Genomic DNA, 13,227 nt, shown 5'->3' with positions numbered 1-13,227 from the left:
ACTGAGCTACCACTCAGTGGATTTGTAACTGGCTGACTGACCGAACCCAAAGGGTGCTCATCAATGGTTCCTCTTCATCCTGGAGAAGAGTGACTAGTGGGGTGCCACAGGGTTCTGTCTTGGGCCCGGTCTTATTCAACATCTTTATCAACGACTTGGATGATGGATTCAAGGGCATCCTGATCAAATTTGAGGATGACACCAAACTGGGAGGGGTGGCTAACACCCCAGAGGACAGGATCACACTTCAAAATGACCTTGACAAATTAGAGAACTGGGCCAAAACAAACAAGATGAATTTTAACAGGGAGAAATGTAAAGTATTGCACTTGGGCAAAAAAAATGAGAGGCACAAATACAAGATGGGTGACACCTGGCTTGAGAGCAGTACATGTGAAAAGGATCTAGGAGTCTTGGTTGACCACAAACTTGACATGAGCCAACAGTGTGACGCAGCAGCTAAAAAAGCCAATGCAATTCTGGGCTGCATCAATAGGAGTATAGCATCTAGATCAAGAGAAGTAATAGTGCCACTGTATTCTGCTCTGGTCAGACCTCACCTGGAGTACTGTGTCCACTTCTGGGCACCACAGTTCAAGAAGGACACGGACAAACTGGAACGTGTCCAGAGGAGGGCAACCAAAATGGTCAAAGTCCTGGAAACGATACCTTATGAGGAACGGCTAAGGGAGCTGGGCATGTTTAGCCTGGAGAAGAGGAGGTTAAGGGGTGATATGATAGCCATGTTCAAATATATAAAAGGATGTCACATAGAGGAGGGAGAAAGGTTGTTTTCTGCTGCTCCAGAGAAGCGGACACGGAGCAATGGATCCAAACTACAAGAAAGAAGATTCCACCTAACATTAGGAAGAACCTCCTGACAGTAAGAGCTGTTCGACTGTGGAATTTGCTGCCAAGGAGTGTGGTGGAGTCTCCTTCTTTGGAGGTCTTTAAGCAGAGGCTTGACAACCATATGTCAGGAGTGCTCTGATGGTGTTTCCTGCTTCGCAGGGGGTTGGACTCGATGGCCCTTGTGGTCTCTTCCAACTCGATGATTCTATGATTCAATGCATGTGATTTACAATTAAATTGGCTTTTTGATCCGAATATATTGCTTGAATCCCTTTCCTAAAATTTTCACCAAAGTTCATTTCCTCTAGAATTTTTTCATGAATTTCCATGAGACATTATCAAATGCTTTCTCAACATCTAGAAACATCAATGAACGGTTCCTTACTTCCAGGTATTCTATAACATCTATAATACTTCTGATATTGTTCTTCATTTGTCTGCCTGGAAGAAACCCTGCCTCAAAATAACCTGTGTACTTAAAAAGTAGAGGAGGAGGATATCTCTGACACATAGCACAACTATTTTATTAGTGGAGCACCAAAGTACTGCCAAAATATTCTCTCCCTGGTTGTTGCTGTGAAAGAAATCAATGAAAACCCTAATATCATACTGAATATGAGCTTTGGATTCCACTTCTATGAAAGCTACTTAAATGTAAGGATGACTTATCAGAACACCCTGGAACTTCTGTCCACCACAGAAAGGATTGTCCCCAACTTCAAATGTGACAAGAAAAGAAACATGATAGCTGTTATTGGGGCAGTTAACTCTGACGTCTCCCTTCACATGACTACGATCTTAGGCATCTACAAGTTCCCACAGGTATAGTGAGTGTGTGGGCAGTAGAGCTTTTCTGCCTCTGGTACAATAATTCTCTTCTGGGTTCTCCATACTTTCTTTTACTTTGGTTCCCTTTTCTGAAAAAGAAGTAAGAGAGAAAAATATGTAACTGATAGAAAAGCATCTGGCTTTGCACATTTTTTTCAGTAAAACGTCCTACCTGCAAAGATACGGAGTTCTTACTGATATTCATGGTGTACATGTTGGGCAGGAAGCTATACAGTCGTGGCTGTAGGAAAAGGACTTGGATGACTGCCTGACCTTTTGTCACTTGTGTCCCTGCAGCTTGTCTGGAAGTAGAGGGGAATTAGGCAGCGGGAGGGAGGTTAGTACAGTGCCAATGCACCAGTAGGAGTTCTCCTCCTCCCAGTAAGCTGCATTTTGGTTCACAAATTGTTTCAGGAATTGTGAACTAGGAATAATAATAATAATAATAATAATAATAATAATAATAATAATAATATGCTGTCCATCTGACTGGGTGCCCTCAGCCACTCTGGTCGGCTACCAACAACAACAACAAATTCATCATGAGTTCCACTTCAGGTAAATCTAATATCACTTAAGAAATATTTCACTTTCTACATACAGCACTTCATGGTAAATGATAAAGCTGACCAAGATGTCATTGATAGTTAATGGATTCAGTGTTTTATGTTATAACACCTCTAAAGCAGGGAACTTGTGCTTACACTTCAGGCAGTTATGTGGGATGAATCCTAACCATTTGCTGTAACTCTATCACTGCTATCAATTGTGAGATTGACTTCTTCCTTAGATTGCTTATTGTGTATTAGCTCCAGTGAGGAGGACCGAGTTGCAGCTCCAAACCTTCTTCCGGACGGTGCCCAATGAGAAATATCAATATGCAGGGATTGTCAAGCTACTTCTTCATTTCCAATGGACGTGGGTCGGACTTGTTGCTTCAGATGATGAGAATGGAGAGAAGTTTATGCAAATCTTGGTGCCCATGCTTTCCCAGCATGGAATCTGCACAGCATTCAATGAAAAACTACCATCCTTGTCTCAAGGGATAGATAATTTTATCTCACTGGATCTCATTCAGGCTAAGTTCTCTTTCCTGAGGGAATCAGACGTCAATCTATTAGTGCTATGTGCAGAACCTCAAACTACTGCAGCTGTGAAGTGGTTGACATATTTTTATTCATTAGATGAAGAAATTGCAGAGAATTCTAAAGGCACAGTGTGGATTTTGACAGCCCAATGGGCCTTCTCATCAGAAACAATGCAAAGGTATTACGATATTCAAGTCTTTGATGGTTCCCTGTCTTTTGCAATCCACACAGAAAAAGTACAGGGATTTACAGAATTCCTTCAGACCCTAGACCCGAACTCTCCCAATGGAGATGGGTTCCTCCAGGCTTTTTGGGAAAAGGCATTCAATTGCTTATTTTCTGTTTCCAATGAGCCCAATGAAAGCAGAGACACATGCACTGGAAAAGAGAGTCTGGAGAGCCTTCCTGGGCACATTTTTGAAATGACCATGACTGGTCAAAGTTACAGCACCTATAATGCGGTTTATGCCATTGCATATACTTTGCACAAGATTCTCTCATCCAGACCAAAATACAGAAGGATGGCAGGCAAAGGTGGACTTGATCCTCCCAAACTGCAACCTTGGCAGGTAAGATTTCATATTCAGGATAAATCTTTGCTTAGGCTAATCTAATGGGTGAAGACACAGAGTCCATAGAATGAATACACAGGGAAGAAAAACACCTCTTACAGCATTAACTTTCCCGCACAAAACAAATTTTCTTTTCAGTGCTTCCCTGTTTTCCATTGCCTTCAGGTTGGAGCCAGAATAAACATATTCCCTTTACTTCCCCTGCAAGTTGCAGAGGTGGAAGTATCTCCTCCTGCTCTTCCTCACACAAAAATGCTACCTCTTTGTAGAACTGAACAATGTTGTGGAAGGAGCTGCATGTTCTGCTGTCCTATGTGTTTGTGATGCTGATATTTCAGGAGTGGTGGAGAAGGAGGCATCTTAAACTGGGTCTCATGATGTGTTAATATCAGAAAGATGGTATGTTTTTATCCAGAAAGAACCTCTCCAGTACTTTCCTCAGACAGCATCTCACCCTTTGACAATGCACAAACCACTGATGTTTGTCTCTCAGCACTCCATAATAATATTAAAACTCCAACATTAAAAACTTCCCTGCAATATGAGTACTTAAAAACCCCCTGAATAGATGCCAAACATCATAATGCATTCTATATAAAAATGGTTCTGAAACTAGACTTGTTTCATTATCACTGTGATAATGCACAAAGTCAGGCAAGAGAAGGAGAAATATGAAGAATGAAGAATGCATTTGAAATTATTTAGGTTTGTTTCTACCCCTGACTGCCCAAACATTCTGTTCACCAACAACAACTATCTTCTAGAGCCTGCAGTTGTATCTGCACAAAAGAAGAATATATATGGCTATTTTCAAGTGTAATTGCCTGATCAATTTTGTAACCTGCTGCTAGAATGTTCCTTATTTACAGGGGGCCCACAAGTTACATTCGCTTTACATATGGGATTGCAACCTCATGATGGTGGGGAAAAGTAAATAAAAAATAGACAGCAGGGAAAACTCACCATTGCTGTTGTTTAGTTGTTTAGTCGTGTCCGACTCTTCGTGACCATGGACCAGAGCACACCAGGCACTCCTGTCTTCTACTGCCTCCCACAGTTTGGTCAGACTCATGCTGGTAGCTTCGAGAACACTGTCCAACCATCTTGTCCTCCGTCCTCCCCTTCTCCTTGTACCCTCCATCTTCCCCAACATCAGGGTCTTTTCCAGGGAGTCTTCTCTTCTCATGAGGTGGCCAAAGTACTGGAGCCTCAGCTTCACAATCTGTCCTTCTAGTGAGCACTCAGGGCTGATTTCCTTCAGAATGGAGAGGTTTGATCTTCTTGCAGTCCATGGGACTCTCAAGAGTCTCCTCCAGCACCAAAATTCAAAAGCATCAATTCGTCAGCAATCAGCCTTCTTTATGGTCCTGTTCTCACTTCATACATCACTACTGGGAAGACCATAGCTTTTACTATACGGACCTTTGTTGGCAAGGTGATGTCTCTACTTTTTAAGATGCTGTCTAGGTTTGTCATTGCTTTTCTCCCAAGAAGCAGGCATCTTTTAATTTCGTGGTTGCTGTCACCATCTACAGTGATCATGGAGCCCAAGAAAGTAAAATCTCTCACTGCCTCAATTTCTTCCCCTTCTATCTGCCAGGAGGTGATGGGCCCAGTGACCATGATCTTTGGGTTTTTTTATGTTGAGCTTCAGAGCATATTTTGTGCTCTCCTCTTTCACCCTCATTAAAAGATTCTTTAATTCTTCCTCACTTTCTGCCATCAAGGTTGTGTCATCTGCATATCTGAGGTTGTTGATATTTCTTCCGGCAATCTTAATTCCAGCTTGGGATTCATCCAGTCCAGCCTTTCGCATGATGAATTCTGCATATAAGTTAAATAAGCAGGGAGACAATATGCAGCCTTGTCATACTCCTTTCCCAATTTTGAACCAATCAGTTGTTCCATATCCAGTTCTAACTGTAGCTTCTTGTCCCACAACTTGACCGCCAGTCTTGTCCCACAACTTGTCCCACAACTTGTCCCACAACTGTAGCTTCTTGTCCCTTCCTCCTGCCCTCCCAGATGATCTTCCTTGGTCTATGGAGGGCCCTGGGTGTGCAGCCCTCCCCCTTGTTTCTGGGCTCTGGGAAGGGGGCATGAGGGCGCTTCCCTTCCAAAGCCAGGTGAGCAAGGCAGTGCATTCCATTCCAGCCTCAGGGAAGGAAACACAAGGCCACTGGGTGCATCTCAGTGACCAGCAAAGAAGGTGCCCCCTTGCTTCCAAGGCTGTTGGGAGGTCCTGAAGGGCTCTGGGAGCATCCCAGGGTCCTTTATATCTGCTCCAAAGGTGGACCACACAATTTTTGACTCCTTTCCATTGTGTGACATACATTGATTGATACTTTTTCCTTTGTAAAACCAATAAAACCAATAAACTACTTTATCCTTTCTAAAACCAATAAAGCTCTCCCTTCTTTACTTTTTGAACCAATAAAGCATCTTATTCTGTGACTTCGCACGATTTTACCTTTGCACATGGAACCCCAGAACTGAACCCTCAAATGCTTAAATATCAGGCTAGGTGGACTTTATAGAAATCCATATGAGCTCCAAAGGAGAACCACACCATTTTTGACTCCTTCCCATTTTGTGACATATATTGATTGATACTTTTTCCTTTCTAAAACCAATAAAGTGTCTCCCTTTTATACTTTTTGATCTATGCCTTGTTTTATTCTCTCTAGCTTCCCTCTTTCCTGAGGAGTATTTCCTTCAACAACAGTGCTGGGGACTTTGTGTCTTTTGATGAGAATGGGGAATTGGCAGCTGGATTTGACCTTATTAACTGGGTTACTTTCCCCAACCAAACCTTCCTGCGAGTGAAAGTTGGAAAGACAGAACCACAGCAATCGCATTATATCGACTTCAGCATGGATGAAGAAGCCATCACATGGCACAAAGCATTCAGTCAGGTGGGAGTGGACTCTTGGTTTTCTAAAAAGGGAGCATTTTATTAATATTCAGAATACAAATGCAAGAATAAGGTCTGATATTAATAACATACTTAAGTCCAGTAAATGCATGAAGGGGTTCTTACAATAGAGTGAGGTTTCCTGCCAGGCTTAGCTAGGTCTCACTGATGTCAGAGTATAGGGAAAGGGAAGGTCAAGGCCCCTGGATGGTCCACCAAAGGCGACTAGGGGTGCAGCACTCATCTCACTTTTCAGGCAGAGGGAGCTGGCATTTGTCCTCAGACATCGTTCTGTGTCACGTGGTCAGCATGACTAAACTGCTTCTGGCAAAATAGAACACTGTGACATCAGAGCGCACAGAAACACCGTTTACCTTCCCACCACAGTGGTACCTATAAACTTGCACTGGTGTGCTTTTGAACTGCGAGGTTGGCAGGAGCTGGGACAGAGCAATGGGAGCTCAACCCAATAGGGGGATTCAAACCACCTACTTTCCGATCAACAAGCCCAAGAGGCTCAGGGGTTTTGACCACAGCATCACCGACATCCCTAATGCATATCTGTCAACCATCCCTTATTTGGCAGGAAACTCCCTTATCCCAGTGCCATTTCCCACTGCTGTCCCTGATTGATGATGTCCCTTAATTTTCCCGGGTTTCAAAGGAAGCAGCTCCTCTCCCTCCCTCCCTGCCGGCCAGGGAGGAGGGAGGCTCCAACTTTGTTGCTTGGCTGCGTTGGTCACCCAATAAGAAGTCTAAGAATGACTGTGGGGTGGAGCTTGTATGCCTTGTGCCCGGCAGCGTTGCCTGGGGACTCGCCTTTGCTCAGCGCTTCCCAGCAGAGAGGTGACGGTGGTTTCCCTTGCTGCATCCCCTATGCCGGGTTGCTGCGCTGTGGGAACCACAGCTTGAGGCTTCGTTTGGCTGCTGGCTCGGCTTTCTGCCTTTGGCTCGGAGGGGCTCAGAAGTTGAACATACCTGTGCTCACAATCGGATGGATATGTCATCGACGGCCCACTCACCCTTGCCGGGGAAAAGGTCTGTCTGGAGTACGGGCACATGGTGGTGGTGGGGAAAGGCGATCTCGTGGGAGGGGGGCTTTTGGATTTGTTTTGGAGGCTCCTTCGATTGACTATTATGGGGAAAAGGAAAGGAGCTGGTTGACTAAAATGGTGGGTGGCGATCTCGTGGTGAGGGGAGAGGCTGTGTGTGTGTGGCTAGTTAATGCAAGCTGGGGGGGGTGTTGAATGCTGGGGAGGGGAGGCAGTGAAAGACAGGAGTGCCTGGGAAAGGTGAGGCTGCTGGTCCCTTATATTCAAATCTGTAAGTTGACAGCTATGCCCTAATGTAGGAGTAAATCCTATGGAACCAAGCAACATTTATTTCTCAGAAGACAAGGGGAGGGTAAATTACCCATTTGTGTTGAAGGAAGAGTATTTGTCTTGTAGTGTCTCTCTGAGCTTAATGTATATGTGTCAGAGCTGCCACCAGGTCCCAGCTCACAGAGGACCCATGCTAGGCTGTAATTATGTACAAAAGTCTTTATTGGGATTCAGTTTCCATTTTAAAGCCGCAGCGTGCAGCTCTACGTCTCGACCTTAGACCGGCGAAGTCCCGTCTGAGTCTCCTCCCCTTCCACACCAGTTTAAGACCCTCGCCTTGCTCCACCTCTTCCTAAGTTCCTTTCTCCTCTGGGCCCTCCTGCCCGCTAGGGTCTCATCCTTCCTGGACTCCTCTGACGCTGACCCTGACGATTCTTGCCCCTCCTTCCGGCGGGCTTTAGGACCTGGTTCCCTATCCGGGCTACCTTCTGTGCCGCTCGCCTGTACCTTTGAACTTGGCGCGCGCGCCCAGCCTGCAACTTTCCTCTTGACCGTTAACTCGCTCTCCGATGGAGGCGTGGTCAACCCTGACTCATCTTCTCTCGCTGGTGGTGCATATGTGGGCTCTGACACCTGGGACTCCTCCCCCCCCCACTACGCTCTGGTGGGGAAGCTGGTCCTGATTTCCAACTGCTGCTCTGGGAGTCCCCGCTGGCCCCTTGCTTCTGGGGTGTCCCCCTTGGGTCGCCCCTTGCCCTGCCCATCGGCGCCCCCTTCTGTGAATCTTCCGATTCGCTGGAGAGGCTCATGGAATCTATCGGGCTGCTGTCATCTTCTCCTACGCTGCCCTCGGATTGCTCCCCCTCGCTCTCCATCTCCTCTCCTCCCTGCACTCCCGCTGAGTCCCTGACAATATGCTTTCTATTTTGCCTTCTCTGCCAACTCCCTGTAATTCAGAATATGTTGTCTTTCCCTGTCCTTTTCCTCTTTTTCCGCTAGGTGCTGCCCCTTGGTTTGTGCAATGATCGGTGCCAGCCAGGCTACAGCCGGAAAAAGAAGGAGGGGCGGCCATTTTGTTGCTATGACTGTGCTTCATGTCCAGGTGGGATGATTTCAAATCAAACGGGTAGGAGACATCATCTATTATTTTAAACAATGCTTCCTAGTCTATTTCAACAGTTTCCCCTTATTAGCAGTTCAGTACTCCTAAACAGGACAGCAGTTGCACTCAGATCTGGAAGAAAGAAGACAGACACAGAGAGTTGGGCAAACTAAAGCCACAACTTTAACCTTGACAAAGTAGATCTGTGGAAATAGGTGTGGATCATGTCCAGTGTGCTCAGCCTGCTCCCCACCTGCCACAGCTTGCAGAGTCAGGGAAGACTTGCCTATCCCTCCATCCCCATAGTTTTAGGGCTGAGAGCCAGAAACACAAAATCAAAGTCTGCTGCTCCAAGATATCATAGCAGCTTCTCACTTTTCAGAAGAGACTACAGCTTGCTCTTTCAATGGCACCATATTAACAGTCATCAATACGTTGCATCTGAAATTCCTGGTGATTTGATTGATACCACCTATATGGTTTATGAAGAAATAATAGCCATTGCATTTTTGTGGTATCCACTTACTTGTTTCCAATTAATTAATGTCTCAGAATTGTGTTTTGGGGGCAGAAGTAGTATTTGTTTCAAAGGAAATTTGAAAGGCCATTGGAGAAATTTGAAAGGCCATTTGAAAGGCCATTGGAGAAAGAATGAAACATGCCTGAAGAAAAAGGTTGCCTTGTTTGTGGGAACTCATATATCATTCATTTGATTTCTTTTTTAGATTCAGATTATTGTTTCAAATGCCAAGAAGGTCAATTCCCAAACCAGAACAGAGATCAATGCATTCCCAAGAGCCAACATTTTCTTTCCTACGCAGAGCCTTTGGGATTCACATTAGCTGCCTTAGCTCTGCTCTTTGCTCTGGTCACAGCCTTGGTCCTTGGCGTCTTCTCTAAGAACGGGGACACTCCCATTGTCAAAGCCAACAACCGGGACCTCACCTACACTCTGCTCCTTGCCCTCTTGCTCTGCTTCCTCTGCTCCTTGCTCTTCATTGGCCAGCCTCACCCAGTGAGCTGCTCTTTACGACAAACGGCCTTTGGCATCATCTTCTCCATTGCGGTGTCTTGTGTCTTGGCCAAAACCATCACGGTGGTTCTGGCCTTCATGGCCACCAAACCAGGATCCAGGGTGAGGAAATGGGTGGGGAAATCTCTGGCCAACTCTGTTCTTCTGGCTTGCTGCTCACTTCAAGCCAGTATTTGTGCTGTTTGGCTCTGTACGGCTCCTCCCTTCCCAGATGTGGACATGAACTCTCTGGCGGAGGAAATCATCCTGGAATGCAACGAAGGCTCTGCCCCCATGTTTTATTGTGTCCTGGGGTACCTGGGATTCCTGGCCAGTGTCAGCTTCACGGTGGCTTTCCTGGCCAGGAAGTTGCCAGACAGTTTCAACGAAGCCAAGTTCATCACTTTCAGCATGTTGGTGTTTTGCAGCGTTTGGCTGTCCTTTGTTCCCTCTTATCTGAGCACCAAAGGAAAGCAGATGGTGGCTGTGGAGATCTTCTGCATCTTGGCCTCCAGTGCAGGCCTGCTTGCTTGCATCTTCTTCCCCAAATTGTACATAATCATTCTAAGGCCCGACTTGAACAGCAAAGACCACTTGATTCTGAGGAGCAAATAAGTGTCAACTTGTGTTGATGCCTTTAATTGTTGCATCATTACAAAATGCAGACATTTGTTGGAATAAAACTGGCCAAGGAATCCCCTTGTGTGTCCCAATTCTAATCCTTTTCATACTCAGTGTTTTCACCCCTCTCTTGTCATTGTTTATTTATTTACAGCATTTTTCACAATCCGTGTCAAAGTGGTTTGCACAGAAATCTAAGTCTAAACACAGTAATACATAAGAACATTGGGAGAATTTGCTGGATCCAACCCATTACGCATCTAGTCTAGCATCCTGTTCTCAAAGGGGCCAACCAGACTATCAATAATATAATTATTTATTCAATTTGTATACCACCCTCCATTTATTATTTCTTCTTCTTCTTCTTCTTCTTCTTCTTCTTCTTCTTCTTCTTCTTCCCCATCTGATTGGGTTGCCCCAGCCACTCTTGGTGCTTCCAACATATATAAAAACATAATACAGTAGTACCTCGGGTTACATGCGCTTCAGGTTAAGAACTTTGCTTCAGGATGAGACCAGAAATCAGGCTCCAGCGGCGTGGCAGCAGCAGGAGGCCCCATTAGCTAAAGTGGTGCTTCAGGTTAAGAACAGTTTCAGGTTAAGTACGGACCTCCGGAACGAATTAAGTACTTAACCAGAGGTACCACTGTAATCAATACTTTATTGCGGTCCAAAGTTCCATAAAACATAAACCATAAAACAATTTCAAAACTAGATACAGTTAAAACAACCAGACAGATGGTAGAACCAAGGCAGTCATTTTGTTTCATCTAGGGCATAATGATCTTTGTTTCTTATAACCTCTGATAGAACCTTTGCCACGGCCAGGGTAATATCATTTGACCTGTCTTCCAAAAGATATTTAATATGGGAGGCTTCAGATTTTCCCTGCAAATTTGCCAGTAAAGGTTTGATCAGTTGGCCCCTTGCTTGCTCATGTTGCCCACAATGCAGTAGGATATGCTTCATACAATTGACGTCCTGGGAAGGTAAACAAAGCCTATTCTGATAGGGGATGCCTCTCAGCCTGCCATTTAGAACTTCCGAGGGAAATACATTTTGTCTGGCTTTGGTAAATAAATGCAGATAGGTAGGTATAGACAAATTCCTAAGGTATCAGGATATCTGAAAGTCGTACCTGTATTGGGTTCCAGCTGCAACTGGGCTACAAATTATATAAGATCAGGATTGCAGGTCGCTATGTGAGATGTTTCAAAGCCTTTGCCTCAGGGATTCAAGGGGAGTGTCATAACCCAGATGATATAAGAGGGATGATGGCAGTCCAATCAAGGTAGCTTTACTGGCCATGGTTTTCAGCCATGGGCTGAGCTGACAAACTTCTCGTTGGTTAAATGTACTAATAATCCCTTCCCCAGGCTGAATACTGAGATCTTGAGCCAGTATCTCAAGGCAGCCCACCAAGCATTCATCTGTTTCCAAAAATAGAATTGAATTTGGGACACAGTTTGGGACCTGTAATAGTGACCGAAGAAACTTTGCCTGGAACCCGTCCAACTTAGGAAATGCAGAAGAGGCTGTCAGGAAACAAATCCTCCATTATCTGAAAAGAAAAGGAGAAGGGAGCTTGTGAGCTGGGAGTATTGAAGTTGAGCAGCTTCTGGGCAGGATGAGGCCCACCCTACCCCATTGCTATGACAAAGCCGCTGTCCCCTATTTTGGCTTCCCTTGAATTTGTCTCTGAGCCCATGAAGTGAAGCGGGTTCAACTCACAAGAGGCCCCTGTGACCGTTCATCCTCATGGCCTTGAAGAAAAGGATGGTGCCAGAGATGATGCCAAGGATATCAAAGGCCAAGCCCAGGGCATCCAGCACATTCTCCATCGTCTCTGCGATGGGAGAGGGCGCCTTGGAAACTGGGATGGAGAGAGAGAGAGAGAGGACAGGGATAAGGAGGGACTCTGTTTCTCTCTGTGTGTTCAGCAAAAGAAAGAACCCAGGAGTCCTGACACACTCACCCCACACCCTTTAATATACACTTTTAAGTTAAATTGAGGGACAATACCTTGAAGGGAGCTGAGCACCTTATTTTGTCCTATGGCTAGAAAAAGCAGAATGAATTATGCAAAAGTGCAAATATACTTCAATTGAATAAATTGCTCTGATAATCAGAACTTGCTTCTTATTAGCCAAAAATCTGAGTTTGTGAGTTCAAGTCCCAGAGAAAAGCTCCAATCCTGTCCGGTGCTTACGCCAGATCTTCTCCATCTTTACCTCTGGGATGCCCCAGTGCTCCACTTGGCAGACATAGATGTCTCCCTACTGTGGGACAAAGGGGAGGTAGGAGAACTTGCAGAAAGTGTTGTCCATGCTGGGGTAGAAGTCTGTCTCCTCCATGCCCTTGGAGACCACCTCATTGTTCTTCAGCCAGGTGATGTTCAGCACTTGGTAGAGAACCTGTCCACAAAGCAGATGAGGACGTTGGGGTCCCCGAGTTCCACGGCATTTTCCGGGTACACGGTGGCTGAAGGAGCAACTGAGGAAGGAGATGGAGAAAGAAATGGGATTAAAACCCATTTAAGCAGTCTATAAATTGAAAACATAGCAATTAGCTGTTAGGCTGATCTCCCCCTTTGTTCCCCCAGTTTATCAAAGAAACCAGCTACAGTCTGAAAAGTAAGTTTAAAACATATATTTGCTCACAGTCAAGCATTCATCCTCAGCACCAACAGCATTAAAACTTCAGGCGATGCTGAAGGACTTTCTCTGCTCCCAAACACACACCCTCATTTCACAGCAGTAACAGCCCCAAAAGGTGATCCTGGGGTGGATTTGCATTTGGGGTGACTCTGGCAGATAGAAATTTAGAGCAATCCTTCAATAGACCAATCCATGTCTCCTCACAGGGTGATTGTGAATCTAGCAAGGATGTAACTCTGCCCTGAGCTCTTTGCCGCAA

The 13,227-nt window shown here is 45.3% G+C and overlaps 1 pseudogene across 1 annotated transcript; it reads right to left on the bottom strand.

The window, feature by feature from the left end:
• Nucleotides 1-11,835: 11,835 nt before the first annotated feature.
• LOC307202751 (HLA class II histocompatibility antigen, DR alpha chain-like) lies at nucleotides 11,836-12,942 on the bottom strand (annotated as a pseudogene). The gene is made up of 3 exons (XR_013843924.1): nucleotides 12,521-12,942; nucleotides 12,043-12,184; nucleotides 11,836-11,872 (listed from the first exon to the last, which is right to left on the bottom strand). The product of XR_013843924.1 is annotated as an HLA class II histocompatibility antigen, DR alpha chain-like (transcript).
• Between the last annotated feature and the right edge of the window lie 285 nt (nucleotides 12,943-13,227).

This window comes from Podarcis cretensis, assembly GCF_951804945.1.
Source record: "Podarcis cretensis genome assembly, chromosome: 14".
NCBI lineage: Eukaryota > Metazoa > Chordata > Lepidosauria > Squamata > Lacertidae > Podarcis > Podarcis cretensis.
The sequence above is the reverse complement of the archived record's forward strand: the minus strand, read 5'-3'. Positions and strand labels throughout refer to the sequence as shown.